Raw genomic sequence first — 12977 nt, 5'->3', positions numbered from 1 at the left:
TTGAACAACTTGCGTATTAACTAGATTTATCTTCAAAACTGTCCTGTATCATAGTGTACTATATTTCATGTTATATGTAATATAGTGAAGTTGTAAGTTTGAAGAATATTTGTATGTGATATATTATTATAATCAGTTTTTCATATGGAATTGTAGTAGTTGAATTGTATATTAGCTACTAAGTATGAACTTAACGGGTAGGTAGTACCCGAATTTAAACTTCTAAAATGCTAACATGAAGAAAAAGCTTTTATAAATGAGTTCATATTATGCTACGAGATACTATTGACTACTCTTAATATTCTGTATGATTAAATTGTTTTATTTGACTATTTTGAAGGAAATGGCACCGACTACTCGACACACCTTGAATATGAGCGAAGAGGAATTTCGTGCCTTTCTTGCTTCAAACATAGCCGCAGTACAGGCTGCGCTACATACAAATAATAAATCTGAATCTAGCAATACAGCTAACGGCGCAAGAAATCGTGTAGGATGCTCCTACAAGGAATTCACTGCCTACAAACTTTCAAAATTTGATGGGACCGAAGGACCAATCGGATTGAAACGGTGGACCGAGAAAGTTGAATCAGTGTTTGCCATAAGTAAGTGTGCTGAAGGAGACAAAGTGAAGTACGCTACGCATACCTTCACAGGTATTACGTTAACATGGTGGAATACCTATCTAGAGCAAGTGGGACAAGATGCTGCTTACGCGCTACCGTGGTCAGCATTCAAGCACTTGATGAACGAGAAGTACCGTCCCAGAACCGAGGTCAATAAGCTCAAGTCAGAACTTAGAGGGTTACGAAAACAGGTATTCGATATTACTTCATACGAAAGACGATTCACAGAATTGTGCCTATTGTGTCCGAGAGCGTTCGAAGATGAGGAAGAGAAGATCGACGCATTTGTTAAAGGGTTACCGGAGAGGATCCAAGAAGATATAAGTTCACACGAGCCTTCCTCCATACAAAAGGCATGTAGAATGGCTCACAAAATAGTAAACCAGATTGAGGGAAGAATTAAAGAACAGGCGGCCAAAGAGGCCAACGTGAAGTTAGTTAAAAGAAAGTGGGAGGAAAACGGTGATAAGAATCACCAAAATAACAACAACTATCCCAACAATCACAACATCAATCGCAATTACAACAAACAGCACAATAACAACAACATCAAAAACTACAACAATCATCCCAACAACAATAACAACCACAACAACAACAACAATCAGAAGCAGCTATGCCAAAGGTGTGAAAAGTATCACTCGGGGTTCTGCACCAAATTTTGCAACAAGTGTAAAAGAAATGGTCATAGCGCGGCGAAGTGTGAGGTCTACGGACCAGGGGTTAACAGAACGAAAGGAACAAATGGTGTCGGAATGAGTAATGGTGGAGCAAGTAGTGTCGGAGCAAGTTATGCCAATGTAGTTTGTTATAAATGTGGAAAACCGGGCCACATTATTAGAAATTGCCCGAACCAGGAGAACACGAATGGACAAGGCCGCGGAAGAGTTTTCAATATTAATGCGGCAGAGGCACAGGTACACCCGGAGCTTGTTACGGGTACGTTTCTTATTGACAATAAATCTGCTTACGTTTTATTTGATTCGTGTGCGGATAGAAGCTATATGAGTAGAGATTTTTGTGCTAAATTAAGTTGTCCATTGACACCGTTGGACAGTAAATTTTTACTCGAATTAGCAAACGGTAAATTAATTTCAGCAGATTATATATGCCGGAATCAAGAAATTAAACTGGGTAGCGAAATATTTAAGATTGATTTGATACCAGTAGAGTTAGGGAGTTTTGATGTAATAGTTGGCATGGACTGGCTGAAGGAGATGAAAGCAGAGATCGTATGTTACAAAAATGCAATTCGCATTGTACGAGAAGAAGGAGAACCCTTAATGGTGTATGGAGAAAAGGGCAACACGAAGCTACATCTTATTAGTAATTTGAAGGTACAAAAACTAATAAGAAAAGGTTGCTATGCTGTTCTAGCACACGTCGAGAAAGTACAAACTGAAGAAAAGAGCATCGATGATGTTCTCGTCGCAAAAGAATTTCCCGATGTATTTCCGAAAGAATTACTGGGACTACCTCCACATCGATCTGTTGAATTTTAAATAGATCTTGTACCAGGAGCTGCACCAATAGCTCGTGCTCCTTACAGACTCACACCCAGCGAGATGAAAGAACTGCAAAGCCAACTGCAAGAACTATTAGAACGAGGTTTCATTCGACCAAGCACATCACCATGGGGAGCTCCTGTTTTGTTTGTCAAGAAGAAGGATGGTACATTTAGGTTGTGTATTGACTACAGAGAGTTGAATAAACTTACCATCAAAAACCGTTATCCACTGCCGAGAATTGACGACTTATTTGATCAACTACTAGGCTTGTCGGTTTATTCGAAAATCGATTTACGTTCTGGATATCATCAAATGCGAGTAAAGGAGGATGATATTCCAAAAAATGCTTTTAGGACGCGTTATGGTCATTACGAGTTTATGGTTATGCCGTTTGGATTGACTAACGCACCAGCTGTGTTCATGGACCTTATGAACCGAGTGTGTGGGCCATATCTTGATAAGTTTGTCATTGTTTTCATCAATAACATACTTATTTACTCAAAGAATGATCAAGAGTACGAAGAACATTTGAGAAAAGTGCTAGAAGTATTGAGGAAAGAAAAACTGTACGCTAAGTTTTCAAAGTGTGCATTTTGGTTGGAAGAAGTTCAATTCCTCGGTCACATAGTGAACAAAGAAGGTATCCAGGTGGACCCGGCAAAGATCAAAACCGTTGAAAAGTGGGAAACCCCAAAAACTCCGAAAGCATATACGTCAATTTTTAGGATTGGATGGTTACTACAGAAGATTCATCCAAGATTTCTCCAAAATAGCAAAACCCTTGACTGCATTAACGCATAAAGGGAAGAAATTTGAATGGAAGGATGAACAAGAGAAGGCGTTTCAGTTATTGAAGAAAAAGCTAACTACGGCACCTATATTGTCATTGCCTGAAGGGAATGATGATTTTGTGATTTATTGTGACGCATCAAAACAAGGTCTCGGTTGTGTATTAATGCAACGAATGAAGGTGATTGCTTATGCGTCTAGACAATTGAAGATTCACGAGTAAAATTATACGACTCACGATTTAGAATTGGGTGCTGTTGTTTTTGCATTAAAGATTTAGAGGCATTATTTATATGGGGTCAAAATTATTATATATACCGACCACAAAAGTCTCCAACATATATTTAATCAGAAGCAACTGAATATGAGACAACGCAGGGGATTGAACTGTTGAATGATTATGATTTTGAGATTCGATACCACCTGGGGAAGGTGAATGTGGTAGCTGATGCTTTGAGTAGAAAGGACAGAGAATCTATACGGGTAAAAGCTATGAATATAATTATTCGTACTAACCTTACTACTCAAATAAAAGAGGCGCAACAGGGGGTTGTAAAAGAAGGAAAGTTGAAGAATGAGATACCCAAAGGATCAGAGAAACATCTTAATATTCGGGAAGACAGAACCCGATATAGGGCTGATAGAATTTGGGTACCAAGGTTTAGAGATGTGAGAGAAATGGTACTTAAGGAAGCACATAAAACCAGATATTCAATACATCCCGGAGCGGGGAAGATGTATAAAGATCTCAAGAAACACTTTTGGTGGCCGGGTATGAAAGCCGATATTGCTAAATATGTAGGAGAATGTTTGACGTGTTCTAACGTCAAAGCTGAACATCAAAAACCATCAGGTCTACTACAACAACCTGAAATCCCGAAATGGAAATGGGAAAACATTACCATGGATTTCATTACTAAATTGCCAAGGACTGCAAGTGGTTATGATACTATTTAGGCAATAGTTGATCGTCTCACCAAGTCAGCACAATTCCTACCAATGAGAGAAGATGACAAAATGGAGAAGTTGGCGCGATTGTATTTGAAGGAGGTTGTCTCTAGACATGGAATACCCGTCTCTATTATCTCTGATAGGGATGGTAGATTTGTTTCAAGGTTCTGACAGATGTTGCAACAAGCATTGGGGACTTGTCTAGACATGAGTACTGCCTATCATCCACAAACTGGTGGGCAGAGCCAAAGGACGATACAAACGCTTAAAGACATGCTACGAGCATGTGTTATTGATTTCGAAAACAGTTGGGATTGACACCTACCGTTAGCAGAATTTTCCTATAACAACAGTTATCATTCTAGTATTGAAATGGCGCCGTTTGAGGCACTTTATGGTAGAAAGTGCAGGTCTCCGATTTGTTGGAATGAAGTGGGGGATAGACAGATTACGGGTCCGGAGATAATACAAGAAACTACCGAGAAAATCATCCAAATTCAACAACGAATGAAAACTGCCCAGAGTCGACAAAAGAGCTACGCGGACAGTAAAAGAAAAGATATAGAGTTTGAAATTGGAGAAATGGTCATGCTTAAGGTTTCACCTTGGAAAGGCGTTGTTCGATTTGGTAAACGGGGGAAACTAAATCCAAGGTACATTGGACCATTCAAGATAATAGATCGTGTCGGACCAGTAGCTTACCAACTGGAGCTACCTCAACAACTCGCGGCTGTACATAACACTTGAAATGTACCGTTCTTATTGATTAAAAACGTTCCATATTAATTGATTTCGTTGCGAGGTTTTGACCTCTATATTAGACGTTTTTCAAAGACTGCATTCATTTTAAAACAAACCATAACCTTTATTTCATCAATAAAGGTTTAAAAAGCTTTACGTAGATTATCAAATAATGATAATCTAAAATATCCTGTTTACACACGACCATTACATAATGGTTTACAATACAAATATGTTACAACAAAATAAGTTTCTTGAATGCAGTTTTTACACAATATCATACAAGCATGGACTCCAAATCTCATCCTTATTTAAGTATGCGACAGCGGAAGCTCTTAATAATCACCTGAGAATAAACATGCTTAAAACGTCAACAAAAATGTTGGTGAGTTATAGGTTTAACCTATATATATCAAATCATAATAATAGCCCACAAGATTTCATATTTCAATACACATCCCATACATAGAGATAAAAATCATTCTTATGGTGAACACCTGGTAACCGAAATTAACAAGATGCATATATAAGAATATCCCCATCATTCCGGGACACCCTTCGGATATGATATAAATTTCGAAGTACTAAAGCATCCGGTACTTTGGATGGGGTTTGTTAAGCCCAATAGATCTATCTTTAGGATTCGCGTCAATTAGGGTGTCTGTTCCCTAATTCTTAGATTACCAGACTTAATAAAAAGGGGCATATTCGATTTTGATAATTCAACCATAGAATGTAGTTTCACGTACTTGTGTCTATTTTGTAAATCATTTATAAAACCTGCATGTATTCTCATCCCAAAAATATTAGATTTTAAAAGTGGGACTATAACTCACTTTCACAGATTTTTACTTCGTCGGGAAGTAAGACTTGGCCACTGGTTGATTCACGAACCTATAACAATATATACATATATATCAAAGTATGTTCAAAATATATTTACAACACTTTTAATATATTTTGATGTTTTAAGTTTATTAAGTCAGCTGTCCACGTTAGTAACCTACAACTAGTTGTCCACAATTAGATGTACAGAAATAAATCGATAAATATTATCTTGAATCAATCCACGACCCAGTGTATACATATCTCAGTATTGATCACAACTCAAACTATATATATTTTGGAATCAACCTCAACCCTGTATAGCTAACTCCAACATTCACATATAGAGTGTCTATGGTTGTTCCGAAATACATATAGATGTGTCGACATGATAGGTCGAAACATTGTATACGTGTCTATGGTATCTCAAGATTACATAATACACAATACAAGTTGATTAAGTTATGGTTGGAATAGATTTGTTACCAATTTTCACGTAGCTAAAATGAGAAAAATTATCCAATCTTGTTTTACCCATAACTTCTTCATTTTAAATCCGTTTTGAGTGAATCAAATTGCTATGGTTTCATATTGAACTCTATTTTATGAATCTAAACAGAAAAAGTATAGGTTTATAGTCGGAAAAATAAGTTACAAGTCGTTTTTGTAAAGGTAGTCATTTCAGTCTAAAGAACGACGTCTAGATGACCATTTTAGAAAACATACTTCCACTTTGAGTTTAACCATAATTTTTGGATATAGTTTCATGTTCATAATAAAAATCATTTTCTCAGAATAACAACTTTTAAATCAAAGTTTATCATAGTTTTTAATTAACTAACCCAAAACAGCCCGCGGTGTTACTACGACGGCGTAAATCCGGTTTTACGGTGTTTTTCGTGTTTCCAGGTTTTAAATCATTAAGTTAGCATATCATATAGATATAGAACATGTGTTTAGTTGATTTTAAAACTCAAGTTAGAAGGATTAACTTTTGTTTGCGAACAAGTTTAGAATTAACTAAACTATGTTCTAGTGATTACTAGTTTAAACCTTCGAATAAGATAGCTTTATATGTATGAATCGAATGATGTTATGAACATCATTACTACCTTAAGTTCCTTGGATAAACCTACTGGAAAAGAGAAAAATGGATCTAGCTTCAACGGATCCTTGGATGGCTCGAAGTTCTTGAAGCAGAATCATGACACGAAAACAAGTTCAAGTAAGATCATCACTTGAAATAAGATTGTTATAGTTATAGAAATTGAACCAAAGTTTGAATATGATTATTACCTTGTATTAGAATGATAACCTACTGTAAGAAACAAAGATTTCTTGAGGTTGGATGATCACCTTACAAGATTGGAAGTGAGCTAGCAAACTTGAAAGTATTCTTGATTTTATGTAACTAGAACTTGTAAAATATATGAAGAACACTTAGAACTTGAAGATAGAACTTGAGAGAGATCAATTAGATGAAGAAAATTGAAGAATGAAAGTGTTTGTAGGTGTTTTTGGTCGTTGGTGTATGGATTAGATATAAAGGATATCTAATTTTGTTTTCATGTAAATAAGTCATGAATGATTACTCATATTTTTGTAATTTTATGAGATATTTCATGCTAGTTGCCAAATGATGGTTCCCACATGTGTTAGGTGACTCACATGGGCTGCTAAGAGCTGATCATTGGAGTGTATATACCAATAGTACATACATCTAAAAGCTGCGTATTGTACGAGTACGAATACGGGTGCATACGAGTAGAATTGTTGATGAAACTGAACGAGGATGTAATTTTAAGCATTTTTGTTAAGTAGAAGTATTTTGATAAGTGTCTTGAAGTCTTTCAAAAGTGTATGAATACATATTAAAACACTACGTGTATATACATTTTAACTGAGTCGTTAAGTCATCGTTAGTCGTTACATGTAAATGTTGTTTTGAAACCTTTAGGTTAACGATCTTGTTGAATGTTGTTAACCCATTGTTTATTATAACAAATGAGATATTAAATTGTTATATTATAATGATATTATGATATATAATATATCTCAGTATGATGTATATACAGTTAAATGTCGTTACAACGATAATCGTTACATATATGTCTTGTTTCGAAATCATTAAGTTAGTAGTCTTATTTTTACATATGTATTTCATTGTTAATACACTTAATAATATATTTACTTATCATTTAACATAATTAACCAAGTGTATCAATATCTTAATATGATTCATATGTACCTAGTAAGACGTTGTTATAACGATAATCGTTATATATATCATTTTCGAGTTTCTTAAATTAATAGTCTCATTTTTATGTATATAACTCATTGTTAAAATACCTAATGAGATACATACTTATAATAAAAATATGTTAACTATATATATAACCATATATATGTCATCATATAGTTTTTACAAGTTTTAACGTTCGTGAATCACCGGTCAACTTGGGTGGTCAATTGTCTATATAAAACATATTTCAATTAATCAAGTCTTAACAAGTTTGATTGCTTAACATGTTGGAAACATTTAATCATGTAAATATCAATCTCAATTAATATATATAAACATGGAAAAGTTCGGGTCACTACAGTACCTACCCGTTAAATAAATTTCGTCCCGAAATTTTAAGCTGTTGAAGGTGTTGACGAATCTTCTGGAAATATATGCGGGTATTTCTTCTTCATCTGATCTTCACACTCCCAGGTGAACTCGGGTCCTCTACGAGCATTCCATCGAACCTTAACAATTGGTATCTTGTTTTGCTTAAGTCTTTTAACCTCACGATCCATTATTTCGACGGGTTCTTCGATGAATTGAAGTTTTTCGTTGATTTGGATTTCATCTAACGGAATAGTGAGATCTTCTTTAGCAAAACATTTCTTCAAATTTGAGACGTGGAAAGTGTTATGTACAGCCGCGAGTTGTTGAGGTAACTCAAGTCGGTAAGCTACTGGTCCGACACGATCAATAATCTTGAATGGTCCAATATACCTTGGATTTAATTTCCCTCGTTTACCAAATCGAACAACGCCTTTCCAAGGTGCAACTTTAAGCATGACCATCTCTCCAATTTCAAATTCTATATATTTTCTTTTAATGTCAGCGTAGCTCTTTTGTCGACTTTGGGCGGTTTTCAACCGTTGTTGAATTTGGATGATCTTCTCGGTAGTTTCTTGTATAATCTCCGGACCCGTAATCTGTCTATCCCTCACTTCACTCCAACAAATCGGAGACCTGCACTTTCTACCATAAAGTGCTTCAAACGGTGCCATCTCAATGCTTGAATGGTAGCTGTTGTTGTAGGAAAATTCTGCTAATGGTAGATGTCGATCCCAACTATTTCCGAAATCAATAACACATGCTCGTAGCATGTCTTCAAGCGTTTGTATCGTCCTTTCGCTCTGCCCATCAGTTTGTGGATGATAGGCAGTACTCATGTCTAGACGAGTTCCTAATGCTTGCTGTAATGTCTGCCAGAATCTTGAAATAAATCTGCCATCCCTATCAGAGATAATAGAGATTGGTATTCCATGTCTGGAGACGACTTCCTTCAAATACAGTCGTGCTAACTTCTCCATCTTGTCATCTTCTCTTATTGGCAGGAAGTGTGCTGATTTGGTGAGACGATCAACTATTACCCAAATAGTATCAAAACCACTTGCAGTCCTTGGCAATTTAGTGATGAAATCCATGGTAATGTTTTCCCATTTCCATTCTGGGATTTCGGGTTGTTGAAGTAGACCTGATGGTTTCTGATGCTCAGCTTTGACCTTAGAACACGTCAAACATTCTCCTACGTATTTAGCAACATCGGCTTTCATACCCGGCCACCAAAAATGTTTCTTGAGATCCTTGTACATCTTCCCCGTTCCAGGATGTATTGAGTATCTGGTTTTATGAGCTTCTCTAAGTACCATTTCTCTCATATCTCCAAATTTTGGTACCCAAATCCTTTCAGCCCTATACCGGTTTCCATCTTCCCGAATATTAAGATGCTTCTCCGATCCTTTGGGTATTTCATCCTTTAAATTTCCCTCTTTTAAAACTCCTTGTTGCGCCTCCTTTATTTGAGTAGTAATGTTATTATGAATCATTATATTCATAGATTTTACTCGAATGGGTTCTCTGTCCTTCCTGCTCAAGGCATCGGCTACCACATTTTCCTTCCCCGGGTGGTAACGAATCTCAAAGTCGTAATCATTCAACAATTCAATCCACCTACGCTGCCTCATATTCAGTTGTTTCTGATTAAATATGTGTTGAAGACTTTTGTGGTCGGTATATATAATACTTTTAACCCCATATAAGTAGTGTCTCCAAGTCTTTAATGCAAAAACAACCGCTCCTAATTCCAAATCATGCGTCGTATAATTTTGTTCGTGAATCTTCAATTGTCTAGACGCATCAGCAATCACCTTCGTTCGTTGCATTAATACACAACCGAGACCTTGCTTTGATGCGTCACAATAAATCACAAAATCATCATTCCCTTCAGGCAATGACAATATAGGTGCCGTAGTTAGCTTTTTCTTCAATAACTGAAACGCTTTCTCTTGTTCATCATTCCATTCAAATTTCTTCCCTTTATGCGTTAATGCAGTCAAGGGTTTTGCTATTCTGGAAAAGTCTTGGATGAACCTTCTGTAGTAACCAGCTAGTCCTAAAAACTGGCGTATGTGTTTCGGAGTTTTTGGGGTTTCCCACTTTTCAACAGTTTCTATCTTTGCCGGATCCACCTTAATACCTTCTTTGTTCACTATGTGACCGAGGAATTGAACTTCTTCCAACCAAAATGCACACTTTGAAAACTTAGCGTACAATTCTTCCTTCCTCAATACTTCTAACACTTTTCTCAAATGTTCACTGTGTTCTTGGTCATTCTTTGAGTAAATAAGTATGTCATCAATGAAAACAATGACAAACTTGTCAATGTATGGTCCACACACTCGGTTCATAAGTTCCATGAACACAGCTGGTGCATTAGTTAAACCAAACGGCATGACCATAAACTCGTAATGACCGTAACGTGTTCTGAAAGCAGTCTTTGGAATATCATCTTCTTTCAACCGCATTTGATGATACCCGGAGCGTAAGTCAATCTTTGAATAAACAGACGAGCCTTGTAGTTGATCAAATAAGTCGTCGATTCTCGGTAGTGGGTAGCGGTTCTTGATGGTAAGTTTGTTCAACTCTCGGTAGTCGATACACAACCTGAATGTACCATCTTTCTTCTTGACAAACAAAACAGGAGCTCCCCACGGTGATGTGCTTGGTCGAATGAAACCACGCTCTAAAAGTTCTTGTAATTGGCTTTGCAGTTCTTTCATCTCGCTGGGTGCGAGTCTGTAAGGAGCACGAGCTATTGGTGCAGCTCCTGGTACAAGATCTATTTGAAATTCAACGGATCGATGTGGGGGTAATCCCGGTAATTCTTTCGGAAATACATCGGGAAATTCTTTTGCGACAGGAACATCATTGATGCTCTTTTCTTCAGTTTGTACTTTCTCGACGTGTGCTAGAACAGCATAGCAACCTTTTCTTATTAGTTTTTATGCCTTCAAATTACTAATAAGATGTAGCTTCGTGTTGCCCTTTTCTCCGTACACCATTAAGGGTTTTCCTTTTTCTCGTATAATGCGAATTGCATTTTTGTAACAGACGATCTCTGCTTTCACTTCTTTCAACCAGTCCATACTGATTATCACATCAAAACTCCCTAACTCTACTGGTATCAAATCAATCTTAAATGTTTCGCTAACCAGTTTAATTTCTCGATTCCGACATATATTATCTGTTGAAACTAATTTACCATTTGCTAATTCGAGTAAAAATTTACTATCCAAAGGCGTCAATGGACAACTTAATTTAGCACAAAAATCTCTACTCATATAGCTTCTATCCGCACCCTAGTCAAATAAAACGTAAGCAGATTTATTGTCAATAAGAAACGTACCCGTAACAAGCTCCGGGTCTTCCTGTGCCTCTGCCGCATTAATATTGAAAACTCTTCCGCGGCCTTGTCCATTCGTGTTCTCCTGGTTCGGGCAATTTCTAATAATGTGGCCCGGTTTTCCACATTTATAACAAACTACATTGGCATAACTTGCTCCGACACTACTTGCTCCGCCATTACTCGTTCCGACACCATTTGTTCCTTTCGTTCTATTAACCCCTGGTCCGTAGACCTCAGACTTCGCCGCGCTATGACCATTTCTTTTACACTTGTTGCAAAATTTGGTGCAGAATCCCGAGTGATACTTTTCACACCTTTGGCATAGCTGCTTCTGATTGTTGTTGTTGTTGCGATTATTATTGTTGTTGGGATGATTGTTGTAGTTGCTGTTGTTGTTGTTGTTGTTGTTGGGCCGTTTGTTGTAGTTGCGATTGATGTTGCGATTGTTGGGATAATTGTTGCGATTATTGTTGTAATTGCTGTTGTTGTTGTATTGGTGATTCTTATCACCGTTTTCCTCCTACTTTCTTTTGACTTGCTTCACATTGGCCTCTTCAGCCGTCTGTTCTTTAATTCTTTCCTCAATCTGGTTCACTAGTTTGTGAGCCATTCTACATGCCTGTTGTATGGAGGCGGGCTCGTGTGAACTTATATCTTCTTGGATTCTTTCTGGTAATCCTTTCACAAACGCGTCGATCTTCTCTTCCTCATCTTCGAACGCTCCCGGACACAATAGGCACAATTCTGTGAATCGTCTTTCGTACGTGGTAATATCAAATCCTTGGGTTCGTAACCCTCTAAGTTCTGTCTTGAGCTTATTGACCTCGGTTCTGGGACGGTACTTCTCGTTCATCAAGTGCTTGAATGCTGACCACGGTAGTGCGTACGCATCGTCTTGTCCCACTTGCTCTAGATAGGTATTCCACCATGTTAACGCAGAACCTGTGAAGGTATGCGTAGCGTACTTCACTTTGTCCTCTTCAGTACACTTACTTATGCAAACACCGATTCGACCTTCTCGGTCCACCGTTTCAATCCGATCGGTCCTTCGGTTCCATCAAATTCCAAAGGTTTGCAGGCAGTGAATTCTTTATAGGTGCATCCTACACGATTTCCTGTACTGCTAGATCCAAGGTTATTGTTGGTATGTAGCGCAGCCTGTACCGCGGCTATGTTTGAAGCTAGAAAAGTACGGAATTCCTCTTCATTCATATTGATAATGCTAAAAACGAACATATATTTCATAGCATTATTCTTCAAGAAAGACAAGCTTTTAGTTGCAATTGTTCTATTTACAAGTGATATTCGTTTAAATAATAAAAAGTGAAGACAAAAGACAGATTCGACGAATTGAAGACGCAAACGACCAAAAAGCTCAAAAGTACAAAAGACAATCAAAGAGGTTCCAATTATTGATAAGAAACATCTCGAAATTACAAGAGTACAAGATTCAAAACGCAAAATACAAAATATAAAATTGTACGCAAGGACGTTCGAAAATCTGGAACCGGGACCAGAGTCAACTCTCAACGCTCGACGCAACGGACTAAAAATTACAAGTCTACTATGCA

Source organism: Rutidosis leptorrhynchoides, chromosome 3 (genome assembly GCF_046630445.1).
Source record: "Rutidosis leptorrhynchoides isolate AG116_Rl617_1_P2 chromosome 3, CSIRO_AGI_Rlap_v1, whole genome shotgun sequence".
Lineage (NCBI taxonomy): Eukaryota > Viridiplantae > Streptophyta > Magnoliopsida > Asterales > Asteraceae > Rutidosis > Rutidosis leptorrhynchoides.
The sequence above is the reverse complement of the archived record's forward strand: the minus strand, read 5'-3'. Positions refer to the sequence as shown.